Below are 12,064 nucleotides of genomic sequence, written 5' to 3'. Positions count from 1 at the left end.
TGCATATGTACAAAACATGAAAATGGGACATTATTTTTATAAATTGCAATTAAGAGTTCTTGCACATGGTCATTTGCGGTAAATTATTATCACAAAGACATACATTGAATTCTAATCAAATATTTGTAGTAGTATGTAATTCAGATATAGAGATGCTGAGTTTACCTGAATAATGATCACAAACATTTGTTTGAATAGTCTTTGTAGATGTTGCACGCTAAATTAAAATAGTAAAGCATGAACTATTTAATGAAGCACAGACTAATACAGATTTTGAAATTTATCGTTTTCATTCCTCCTCAGCGTTGAACGCATACACATAAACATTGGATGATTCGAATGTGCCCAACCTAACTATAACACCAAAACTGATGTTGTTTAAATACGATTGATTGTTTTATTTATTATAGACATAGCTTTGAGATCAACAATTAGTGTTCGAAAGCAACCTGACGAATTTGTGTCATGGTCATTGTACGTAATCAAGCTGAATTCCAACATGTGGTGGATTTCTGCGTAAATGGTATACCTTGCGCTCTTGCTAAACTGGATAACATTACTGAAAGTTACATAGAAACAGCCGAAATAGCAATACACGTACATGTAGTAGTAGCGGTAGTGGTAGTTGTAGTTGTAGTTGTAGTAGTAGTAGTAGTAGTAGTAGTAGTAGTAGTAGTAGTAGCAGCAGTAGTAGTAGTAGAAGAAGTAGTAGTAGTAGTAGTAGTAGTAGTAGTAGTAGTAGAAGTAGTAGCAGTAGTAGTAGTAGTAGTAGTAGTAGTAGTAGTAGTAGTAGTAGTAGTAGTAGTAGTAGTAGTAGTAGTAGTAGTAGTAGTAGTAGTACAAGTAGTAGTAGTAGTAGTAGTAGTAGTAGTAGAAGAAGTAGTAGTAGTAGTAGTAGTAGTAGTAGTAGTAGTAGTAGTAGTAGTAGTAGTAGTAGTAGTAGTAGTAGTAGTAGTAGTAGTAGTAGTAGTAGTAGTAGTAGTAGTAGTAGTAGTAGTAGTAGTAGCAGAAATAGTAGTAGTAGTAGAAGTAGTAGTAGTAGTAGTAGTAGTAGTAGTAGTAGTAGTAGTAGTAGTAGTAGTAGTAGTAGTAGTAGTAGTAGTAGTAGTAGTTGTAGTAGTAGTAGTAGTAGTAGTAGTAGTAGTAGTAGTAGTAGTAGTAGTAGTAGTAGTTGTAGTCGTTGTGGTAGTAGTAGTAGTAGTATTAGACGTAGTAGTAGTAGAGGAAGTAGTAGTTGTGGTAGTGGTAGTAGTAGTAGATATAAGTGATATGACAGGGGTCGCTTATTGCTATCGATACCGGTAGATGCATAATAGTGAATTTAAAGCAAACTTCTTTTGTATTTCATGGCCTTATCAAGTCCTAAGATACTATTACGCGGTTTCTCTGTATTATAGCACCTGAGGCTAAAAAAACTGTCAAAACACAGATTTTGTATATCAAACAAATTGAGTGCTAACCAATAAACATTAATGTTTCACATATATTTACTTTAGTTTTTGACTGATTTTCATAAAATATTTTGTATATATTGCATCAATATAAATTTATAGTTAATTGACGATTGATTGAATAAAAACAGTGTTCGATGCTATATTTTAAATCGGGGCCCCTGTCCCGATTCGATGTCTAATAGAGACATGTCCATATTTAACTTTATTGCGTCATCAGTGTTTACTTCTGGAAAATGAAAACATTTGTATTCATGGATTTGTTAAACACATTTGTGCAATATCGGCCAGAAAATATTAGTTTTTGTAAGTAGTATACTCATTACTTACAACGGTAAAGGTAGCATGATTGATTTTTCTAAGTGTCCCGTTTTTTGGTCAAATGTCATGGCATTTATTGGTGGAATGTTTCCGATTAGCACCTAAACAACACCTGCATTTATGATTATGACACTTTCCATTGCAGCTAGTGGGCAACATAGGCCCGCTTTTTATGGTGGTTAAAATAGTGTGTTCTGATTGGATAATACATTCATTTCTGCGTGGTAGAGTCCACACATAGGAGGAGCTATGGGTTGACTGACTAGATCGAAAATATTTTGCTGAGTATTTATGTTTAAGATGCACCCACACAGGCCCTTGTGTCCGATTGAGTCACTTATGCCCCTTTTTGCGAACATTTAATGAAAACTTGTTTTTTTGCCACTTGTTTACGCACATTGAAAGTATGTTTTGCCACTTTTCTAAAACTTCGTATTTGGCAGAACTTGAAAATGATCGCGGGAGAGCTGCAAAAACGTGTTTTTAATCAACCGTTAAAATTATGTGATACATTTAGTCTTGTCAAACTTCCTTTATTTCAAACATAAGTGATTCGATTTTTATGTAGCTTCTCGCAGCCTTTACAAGACTAAAGAAGATCGCACAAACATTTCGCTGTCACACCCACGCGCATTTTTTCCATGTAACGTCCTGAATCTTGTATGCCCTGAGCATATATTATAATGTTATTAATTAGTTGGATTCATATTGGCTTTTGTTATTGAGCTGAAGACAGCCGTATTGGCCTGCGACCTCAGGCCAATACGGCTGTCTTCAGCTCAATAACAAATCCAATATGAATTCAATTAATAAATGACAATTTTATTAACTAACTTTATAATATGAGTTGTGTTCTGAGAAAACTGGGCATAATGCATTCGCGTAAAGTGTCATCCCAGATTAGCCTGTGCAGTCAGCACAGGCTAATCAGGACGACACGTTCCACCTTAACTTGATTTTCGATAAGGAGGGACTTTCTTTAAACTAAAAGTACCATACAAGCGGGAAGTGTCGTCCCTGTTTAGCCTGTGCGGACTGCACAGGCTAATCTGGGACGACACTTTACGCACATGCATTATGCCCAGTTTTCTCAGAACGCGACTCATATTATTCTAATTTCAGCAAAATAAACTTAAATTTCACTTTCGAATTACAGGTTTTTGCTATTAAATGAAGTATGAAGTTTTGAAAAATAGCAAAATTTCTGTTCTATTCAACTCTTTCCAGTTTACATTCCATTGCAAAATGCTTTGAAAATGTTATGTACACCAAACTACCTATTAAGAGATATCTTGTTAATATAAAACGAAAATTGAATATTGTTGCAAGAGCAAACATATGTTCCATGCATTTAATTGCAAAAGAATAATTATTATGTTATTAATATTGTAATATGAAGGCGATATTACTGATACATATCCTCAAATATTGAACCATACTGTTGTTGTTACACTGCACAATTGGTATTGTCGAAAAAGGGAGCTGAAAATGTAAGGAGCTGAGTGCTTTAAGTAAACTGCAATATTATATTTTTAAAGATTTAAACTTTTGCACCAAAACAAAGCATACAACTTCAAAATGGCGTTCACAATTGTCGAAATAGATTCTCATATAAGACCGAGTTTTTCCTGGTTTCCGATTGGCTGAATCTCGTATAGGCGAGTTTCGAGCTTTATTGGCAAGGCTTAGCGTGTATGGGGCGAACAAATTGAACACATTCTCGCCTAACATTATAAAGTAAATTAATAAAAAGTAATATAAAAAGTTTAAAAAAAATACAGGCGCCCGAAAATTTAGAGACGTGTATGCTATGTGTGTTTGTCTATTATTATATTGAAATAAAAACAATAAATCAATGTGAAATATTATTGCATTGAAATCGTCTTTCTCTCCTTTGAAATAAATACAACTTTACATCTTTGCAATCACTTACCTAAAATTATACATAAAATCATCAACAATAAACTTTTTGATTTCTTCATACGATATCATTTCAAATGCTCTTGGAAGAAACCATTGTTTATTACCGGTTACCCAATAACGAAAATTATATAACGTATTTTTTTTACGCCAGCATAACATTTTGAGATTTTGTCTGTAAATAGGGAATGCTTTGAAATGTGTGAGCCATTCACTTTCCGTTGAAATGTTATGAATATTGTTTCGCTTGCATAGCATTTGAGTTTGGGTCTGTAAATATGAAACTATTGGAAATACAAAGGATTCGCTTATGAGTCGAAATCTTTGGAATTTTGTAACGCTGGCTTAACATTTTTAGTTTGGGTCTTTTTATTAGGAATGACTTGAAATTTGATAGCAATTCACTTTCTGTGGAAATATTTTCTTATTTGAGTTTGAGTCTGTAAAAAAGAAATTATTTGAAATGCAAGGGATTTTCTTATTAGTTGAAGTATTATGATTTTTGATACGCCTGCATATCTTCTTGAGTTTGGGTCTGTAAATAAGGAATGATTGCAAACTTGAGAGCAGTGCACTTTCTGTTGAAATATATATTTTGTTATGCCGGCGTAACATTTGAGTTGGGGAATGTAAATTAGAAATTATTTGAAATGGGAGCTCAGTGCTGATGAGTTGAAATGTTTGGAATTTAGTTAAGCTGGCATAACATTTTGAGTTTGTGTCTGTAGATGAGGACGGATTGGAAACGTGAAAGCAATGCTTTTTCTGTAGAATATATTTTTATTTTGTTATGCCGGCGTATCATTTGAGCATGGGTCTGTAATGATTCGAAATGCGAGCGATTTGCATTTGTGTTGAAATGTTTTTAATTTTGTCACACTGGCATAACATTTTAAGGTTTGGTCTGTAAATAAGTCATGTTCAAAATGCGAGCGGTTTGGTTTTGAATTAAAATGTCTGGAATTTTGTTACGCTGGCATAACAAATTCAGTTGTGGTCTGTAATTGAGAAATGATTCGAAATAGACGCGATTCACTTTAATTTGAGTTGAAATGTAAAGAATTTTGTTAAGCTGGTGTAACATGATTTGTATCTTCAATAAATTAGCATGTCGATTTCGTGTTTTGTTTTAGGAGTTACATATAAATTATTACAAAAAAGATTTTTAAAGAAACAAAACCTGTATAATACCATTTAAAATTGGGATTCATGGACGATCTCTTTTTAAAATAGTCACACCTTACCAAGGCTATTTTGGAAAAATTGAGATTCAAGAGTATTTAAAAAGTTTTGACTCAGTGCTTAAGCCAATCCTGGGCGGAAATTTGCTGCCATACCTTATCTGAAAATATACAAGATTTTCTTGTTCCACATAGGTAAGCCTACAATTATATGGCTCTAGGGAAGATTGGAAGATAACAATTATGTCTAGACTATAATTTCAAGTGTGTTAAATTAGATTCTTTAATAAGAACGAGATGGAAATGTTACATATTATTATATGTGTATATACATTTTTTGTATTTTCAAGAAAAAAATGTTTATAGCTAAAAACGTTTGTACGTACATGTCTTTCAGTGTTTCTCACTTGTGCATAGTATGTGTATGTACATGTATGCTCATTTTAGTAATTATTTTCCCTGATATCGTCTATGATTTTGTTTCGAATAGGCGATTGTAAGGTGGGGAACATTAATTACAACATCACTTTTGATGAATTCAAAGCTCGTGTGTATAACGACTTTAAGCTATAATTGATTTGAAACGATTTATACAAGCTAATATTTTCCCATAATCGCCTACGGTAGGCTACATATATGTGAAAACAACAGACGTCAAAGATGTTTTTGTTTCTCTCCCCCCCCCCCCCACCCATTCTTTTTTTTCGTTTGCTATATTTATCTCTATATGTATTTTCAAGGCAAACACGTTAGCTTTGGTTCGCTAATTGAATGTTGTTGTTTTTTAATACACACATCGTTTAAAGTTGGAAAAGAAAAATATAGTATTAACTTATTGTTTACTGTATTTTCGTGTTAGTTATCAATTCATAACCATGATATACCATACTTTTCATCTCATTAATTATAGTATTTATGTCTTTTTTTCTACACCGTCATTACATGTACATTTATGTTTTCGTTTTGGCTACGTACACATGTATTTGCCAATAAAATTGACTTGACTTTACTTGTTAAATACTGGTGTAAACTTATTCACATGCCATTACATAGATACTCCAAAAACTGTTATAATATGTTGAAACGCCAGGATGTTTTTAATGTCGATGTATTTTTACAACTTTTTGAAGATCGCCCTATTTGTTGTAACACGTTTACATGGTCAGGGAATTTAGTCAACTCGTCTAGATGTGAAACATATAAAATGTATAAATCATTGCTTAAACCAGAAAAATACGTCGCGTAAAATACCACCTACTATATAAAATAACTTGCAAAATCAAGATGTGCCAACCACAAGTTTAAATATTGAAACCGGACGACATCTTGGTATAGAACATGATCTTACTTATTGTATACATTGTCTAAATGTAGTAAACACTAGTGTCATTGAAAACGATTTTCATGATTTTCATGTATTTTTTCATTGTTCTGAATTTCACCTTTTTTCTTTGTATAGTGGAAACAATAATGAACTCGATTTTATTAATCTAATAAAAACGAAACATAGGCGTATATTGAATAAAATTACATTATTCATTTATTTCTTAATACGAACAGCATACGTATAAAACATTTCACAACTCATGCATGTATAATTTACTTTTTGTAGATAAATATAGTCAGCGATTGTGTTCGTATGTTGTATCCGCCTCGGAATCAAAGATTCATTTCTGAAAAAGAAGAACACACATTAACTTCAGAAAAGTATTATTTCAAAGGATAAGGAACAGTTTTAACAAACCAATGCGTTTTTCTCAAAGTACTATAACACAAATAATGACAATAACCAATTTTTCGCCGGATCAAAAACTTAAATCAATATTTGTGGTTCAATAAAAAATAAATGACAGTATACATAGAATATACGGTGTGATCTCGCGAGACATCATTACTGAAAACGGAGACCACGGAATTTATGCAAGTACTTAAATACCATATTGCGCAAAAATCCCATGCCAGAGAGCTAAATTGTTTAAAATCTAAATATAAATATTAAATTTGTATTTTAATAATACTGCATAATTACAATTAAATCAATTTGCAGCCAATAAATAAAAATCTCACGTGGCATTCCGGGCTGTTATTAGGACAACACAATCTACGCCAACCCCACCTGCCACAACGTTCGACCAGGCATTCGTTCCACGCACAGTTCAACGCACAGGCGCACCCGTCGGTCGCTGAAATAAAACAGAAACATACAACACATATGAGATGCTTTTGTCGTAAAACAAATTTACAGGTTGCAGTTTCTCATTACTAACTCTGATGCTTCGGTTTTACATCCCTGATTGTTCTTATCGTCGAAAGTGTCTGAATAAAAATATATACAGATCGCGGCAGTCCCTCTGAGATATGGAATTAGAAATTCATATTGGTACATGCAAGTATTCCAAAACCCGAATGTTCTCGTTCAACGTTAACACTTTTCGTTTGACATTTTAATTTCTGCATATACATGTACTCTTAAGGAAATCTGACTCGATAATGATACATAATGAGCTGTAAAAATTAAAACACATCAATTGAAAACAAACAAACAGACCTGATTGTAAAATTTATTAAGTAAATAACAATGTGATTGGCTAACAAATATCTACTAATTAGCTTTTTTACAAATTGGTAATGTACGGATTTCGACAGATATTGCCGATTAATAGTTTAATTTCCGCACTTCTCAGGAAATGTTTGTCGCGTACAGTGTTTTCTGCACCTGTTATCTATACTCGAGAAAAATCGGCGTTGCCTCTTAACGATCCACATAGTAAACTATTTAAGCTGTAGACTGTGCGCAATACGTTCCTCTATTATTCAACTCAATAAATTGATACGCAGTCTACAACAATACCGGTCAGAACCGGTCAACGAGACAAAGCATAATCATAATGGTTGTGAAAACAAAGCAGAGGTGTAACAGTACATCTTATCGGCTTAGATAAACAATAAAAACGGATTTGTCCCTGAAAGATCAATAGATTTAACCACTTTTACCTCCTAGTGGTCGCTTAATTCAAGATTCGGACATCATAATACACACAAATCAGCGGTCGCTGGTCGCTTAAGACAAGAGTCGCTTAATACAATATCAGTATATAGCGAAAAAAGCTCCGTGGGATTTCAAAATGGTCGCTTAAGACAAAGGTCGCTTAATACAAGTGGTCGCATCCACAAGATTGTCTGTATAGCATTACTAATATGCGTCCAGACAGCATAGCGAAACAGTCGCGGACACATTCCGATATTGCCCATCTTTATTTTTTAGTTTAACATAAGGACGAAACATTTCTATTTTCTACGAATTCTGTCGTACTTCTTCAAGCAGAATTATTCAATTTTCGAAAGTTAAAATCATTTGCGAATACAACAACTACGATGCCCACACATTCGACTTTTGTTTTCAACTTTTACGTTTATTTTTGATGGGACGGAGACCGTGTGTAACAAATAACAAGGCATCGTATGACGGTTAGCATCTTGGACACGACAGTATCTAAAGTATTTTATCCTTTTAAATAATACTTTTCTGAATTAAATGTGGTGTTCTTCTTTTACAGAAATGACTGTTTTGTTTCTTTAAATTATTGAGCAACAATTTTGCCGACTTGACAGACTTTTAATGCATCATGTCTTGTTGTGAGCCGGAATTAAATCTTTCCTAGGCCTAATTGATCCGCATCGCCTATTGGTATTCTATGTTTTATTGGATTGAGTTGTTCAAGTTTTGAAAAAAGCTAGTTGTCCTGCTTTTTAGCCAAGCTGTAACCAACTTTTGAAACTGAGTTTCCTGGGCTTAAATCTACTGGCCCCAGGCTAACAGGCAACCACAAACCTATAAGTTATGATGTAAGATCTGACATTGTATTGAACTCATTCAATTTGCAAGTCTGAAGACATTAAAGGGACATTTTCACGTTTTGTCTGTCACACTTTTCTGGATCCTGCGATAACTCTAAAAGTTCGTCATATTTTTTCATGACACGTGAAACATGGATAGATGGCAATATGGAGATTATGCACGTCATTTCATTGTGTTCCTACGTCAAGAGTTCTGGTTGCTATGGCAACAATTTTTGTTTAATCTGACCATGGTGGAGTTTCACCGGTTTGGGACAATATTGCTTGGCAATCTCTTGTTTTATTCTTTTTTATTTTTAATGGAACTTTTAAGATCCATGTTTACATTTATCAATATAATTAAGCATTTAATGACAAACGGTGAAAAGGTCCCTTTTAGATGTTTACCAAAAAATACCACAAGGTAAAAATGTAGAACTCATTGGTTGTTTATTTGATTTAAAAGTGAGTTTGTTTATTTGCCTTGTCAGCAAGGTTACTTAGAAGTTATTATCACTTTTATCTTATTTCAAATCATTAATAGAAAAGATAATTTAAGCTTCATTTTGGAATAAACAGGGCTTAATGCATATGAATTAATTGTCATCCCAGTACCAGAGACTCTCTTTAAATGAAAAACACCATAAATCAGAAAGTGTCGTCCTTGATTAGCTTGTGCACATTGCACAGGCTAATCAGTGTGCACGGGCTAATTTGGGACACCACTTATTTGACATGCATTAAGTCCCGTTTTCCCTGAAAGGCAGCCAATATTACTGATTTCAATGACAAACTAGCCAATGTCGTCGCACAAGCTGTTAAACACTATTGATTGCATACACACACTCACTGTCTGCAGTGTATCAGTGGTGAAGTATAAACAGGCAGATGCGGTGGTATTTGTTCATTAGCGTAGGTTAAGAGCAGACTGACTTGCACGCATACCATTAAACTTAGTTCTTCGCAAGCGAACAACTAAAAAACGATAAACGACATCAAATTACTGTTCAGAGCGGTTTATGTATTCTTATTGAAGTTTTCAAGATGTACCGATAATACACAATCATAAATATGTTTTTAATTTTGTCGATTCTGATTTATTAGTGAAATATTGAACTGTAAGATCGACTACTTCAATCAGATCGTTTTCCCGAAAATCCCGAGAGTCCATCTCCAATTGGTTGTGTTTTGTCAAAGAAATCACCTAACTAGAGATCCTTCATAAATTGCATATTATTGGAATGAAAATACAAGTTCCGAAAGCTGGTTTGGAAGTTAATTTTAGCGGACGAAAAAAATAGGATAATATGTATGATAAACGATAACAAACGTCCGAGATGGACCAGACTTCCATAATTGGGCCCATGCCTTATAACGGCTCTCGGACCAAAAGACAGTTGGTCAATTCAAGATGTTCCGACAAAGCCCTACTGTATGCTAATGTCTAAGTATTTGTTCTTGATAATTATGCAATAATATTTATAGAAAAATACTACTCAGCTAATGCGAAACATAATTTGCATGTATTTGTTGCATTTATAACTGTAAATAAATAAAACCTACATAATAATTGTGTATTTTATTTCGGCTTGCGTTAGGTAAGAATATCATTTCGATAGAGTGTGAAAAGTCACAGTTGCGCATATATTCGTAATATTGCGACATATTTTAATTGGTAAATTAATGAAGGAACCGAGAAAAAACGAGAGCGCCGATGGCGTTAAAAGCATAGGTGCAAGATACAGGGAAGAATGGCGTCACGTGGTATAATGTAGTTCGATATCGCCATCCGCGAATTTCTCAAGTCAATAATTCAAACAATTACCGACTATTTAAATAGATAATCTTTCCATTTACATCAGTGCTTGAAACGCTTATGAAAATAATTACCCAAGCCTTTCAAAATTTAAGCACGGACAGATCTGTATCGAACTATTCTTTTCCACAATGAAAATAGACGCTACCCTATTCGTCTGCGTCAAGAATTTGTCGTAAAACTTGTGGTAAGCGTTAGATGCAGACGTGCACAACAGATTGAGTTCTGAATACAGATTTCTGAATGCAGATTTTTATAGAAACTCCTCACAGAAGTTACTTCCCTTCCCTTGCTTCGCCCGGTCAGTAACTTCTAGTATAAGGGAGGCCACTGCGTAGGAGATTGAGATTTATAGTGCAGATAGAATTGTTTTACCGAACGAAATTTGTTTTAGGTTATAAGAAGATTTTTTAACATAAAACGGTCTTAGAAAAATTCACTAAAAACGGTGTCAGCAATATTCTTGGAAGAAAACGTTAGAAAAACGTTTCCAAACATTTTTGTAAGAATGACCATATACTAAATTAAATAGATGTTTCGTCTGATTTTTGATCAGGTAAGGCTTCATAAAGGGCAACCGATCGATGTGGATTTTCGAAATGTGTATATACCAAAATCGAATTCGGTCTATAGTTATATCGTTAAATTGCCTCTTTCAGTAAAATAGTTCGACTGCAATACATCAAATTAATTTTAATTTGTCCAAAATAACAAGTTGTAATAATAACTTCGATATAAAGAAGAAAACTAAACATTAAGACACATGTCATTGAAATGGCATACCTTCTGCCTGCTGCACTAAACTCCCTGCGAGGACGCACACAACCATGAGACAAACCAATATCCTGACAGACGACATTGTTCCGGTTATGATGATAACAAATCCCGAATTCTGTAAAAAAAGAACACAACACATCAGCAGTGGTAAATATATTATCATTTCGGTTTAAAATAAAATATATATTTATTAACAATGGTTTTTAGACATAAATTTATCCAACGAATATTTACTTTAACTGTAAAATTTAACTCACCTAGTAATAACTTTAACGGCACAGGTATCAACTTGATTTCTTGTTATGAATACGTGCAAATATATAGGTTTCCTAACAGGATTTGTTTATCATTCGATCGTTTAGCGCTTAATGAGTTAGGAGAAAACACATTCAATCCGGTGTAATACAAACATCAAACATACGGGTACCACCATGCACATTACAAATTTAGGGTATCCAAAAATATTTATGTGATGTTATTGGACGTTGATTTCAGCCAATGGTTCACAGTTTAGAAACACTTTCACGCGAAAGTGTCTTTTCCAAACCAGTTTTTCCCGTTTTAGCGGTTGAATAATCCACTCTGATTTCATCAGTCATTACCTTCAGGTCTACACATACATGCAGTCGTAAAGTCGTTCAGGATGTTGTTAGGTTAGTCACTAATTCATTGCTATATTCAATTCAATTTAGAAAAAAATATTTATACGAACGAATTCATGCATGGGACTCGAATTCTATTTTTGTCCGACAATTTAAATG

At 33.7% G+C, this 12,064-nt stretch overlaps 1 long non-coding RNA gene across 1 annotated transcript; it reads right to left on the bottom strand.

Moving 5' to 3' along the window:
* Positions 1 to 6,476: 6,476 nt before the first annotated feature.
* LOC127831026 (uncharacterized) lies at positions 6,477 to 11,702 on the bottom strand. The gene is made up of 4 exons (XR_008026367.1): positions 11,561 to 11,702; positions 11,310 to 11,418; positions 6,941 to 7,056; positions 6,477 to 6,546 (listed from the first exon to the last, which is right to left on the bottom strand). It is a non-coding gene; the product is annotated as an uncharacterized LOC127831026 (long non-coding RNA).
* Positions 11,703 to 12,064: the final 362 nt, after the last annotated feature.

The sequence above is a fragment of the Dreissena polymorpha genome, chromosome 5 (genome assembly GCF_020536995.1).
Source record: "Dreissena polymorpha isolate Duluth1 chromosome 5, UMN_Dpol_1.0, whole genome shotgun sequence".
NCBI lineage: Eukaryota > Metazoa > Mollusca > Bivalvia > Myida > Dreissenidae > Dreissena > Dreissena polymorpha.
The sequence above is the reverse complement of the archived record's forward strand: the minus strand, read 5'-3'. Positions and strand labels throughout refer to the sequence as shown.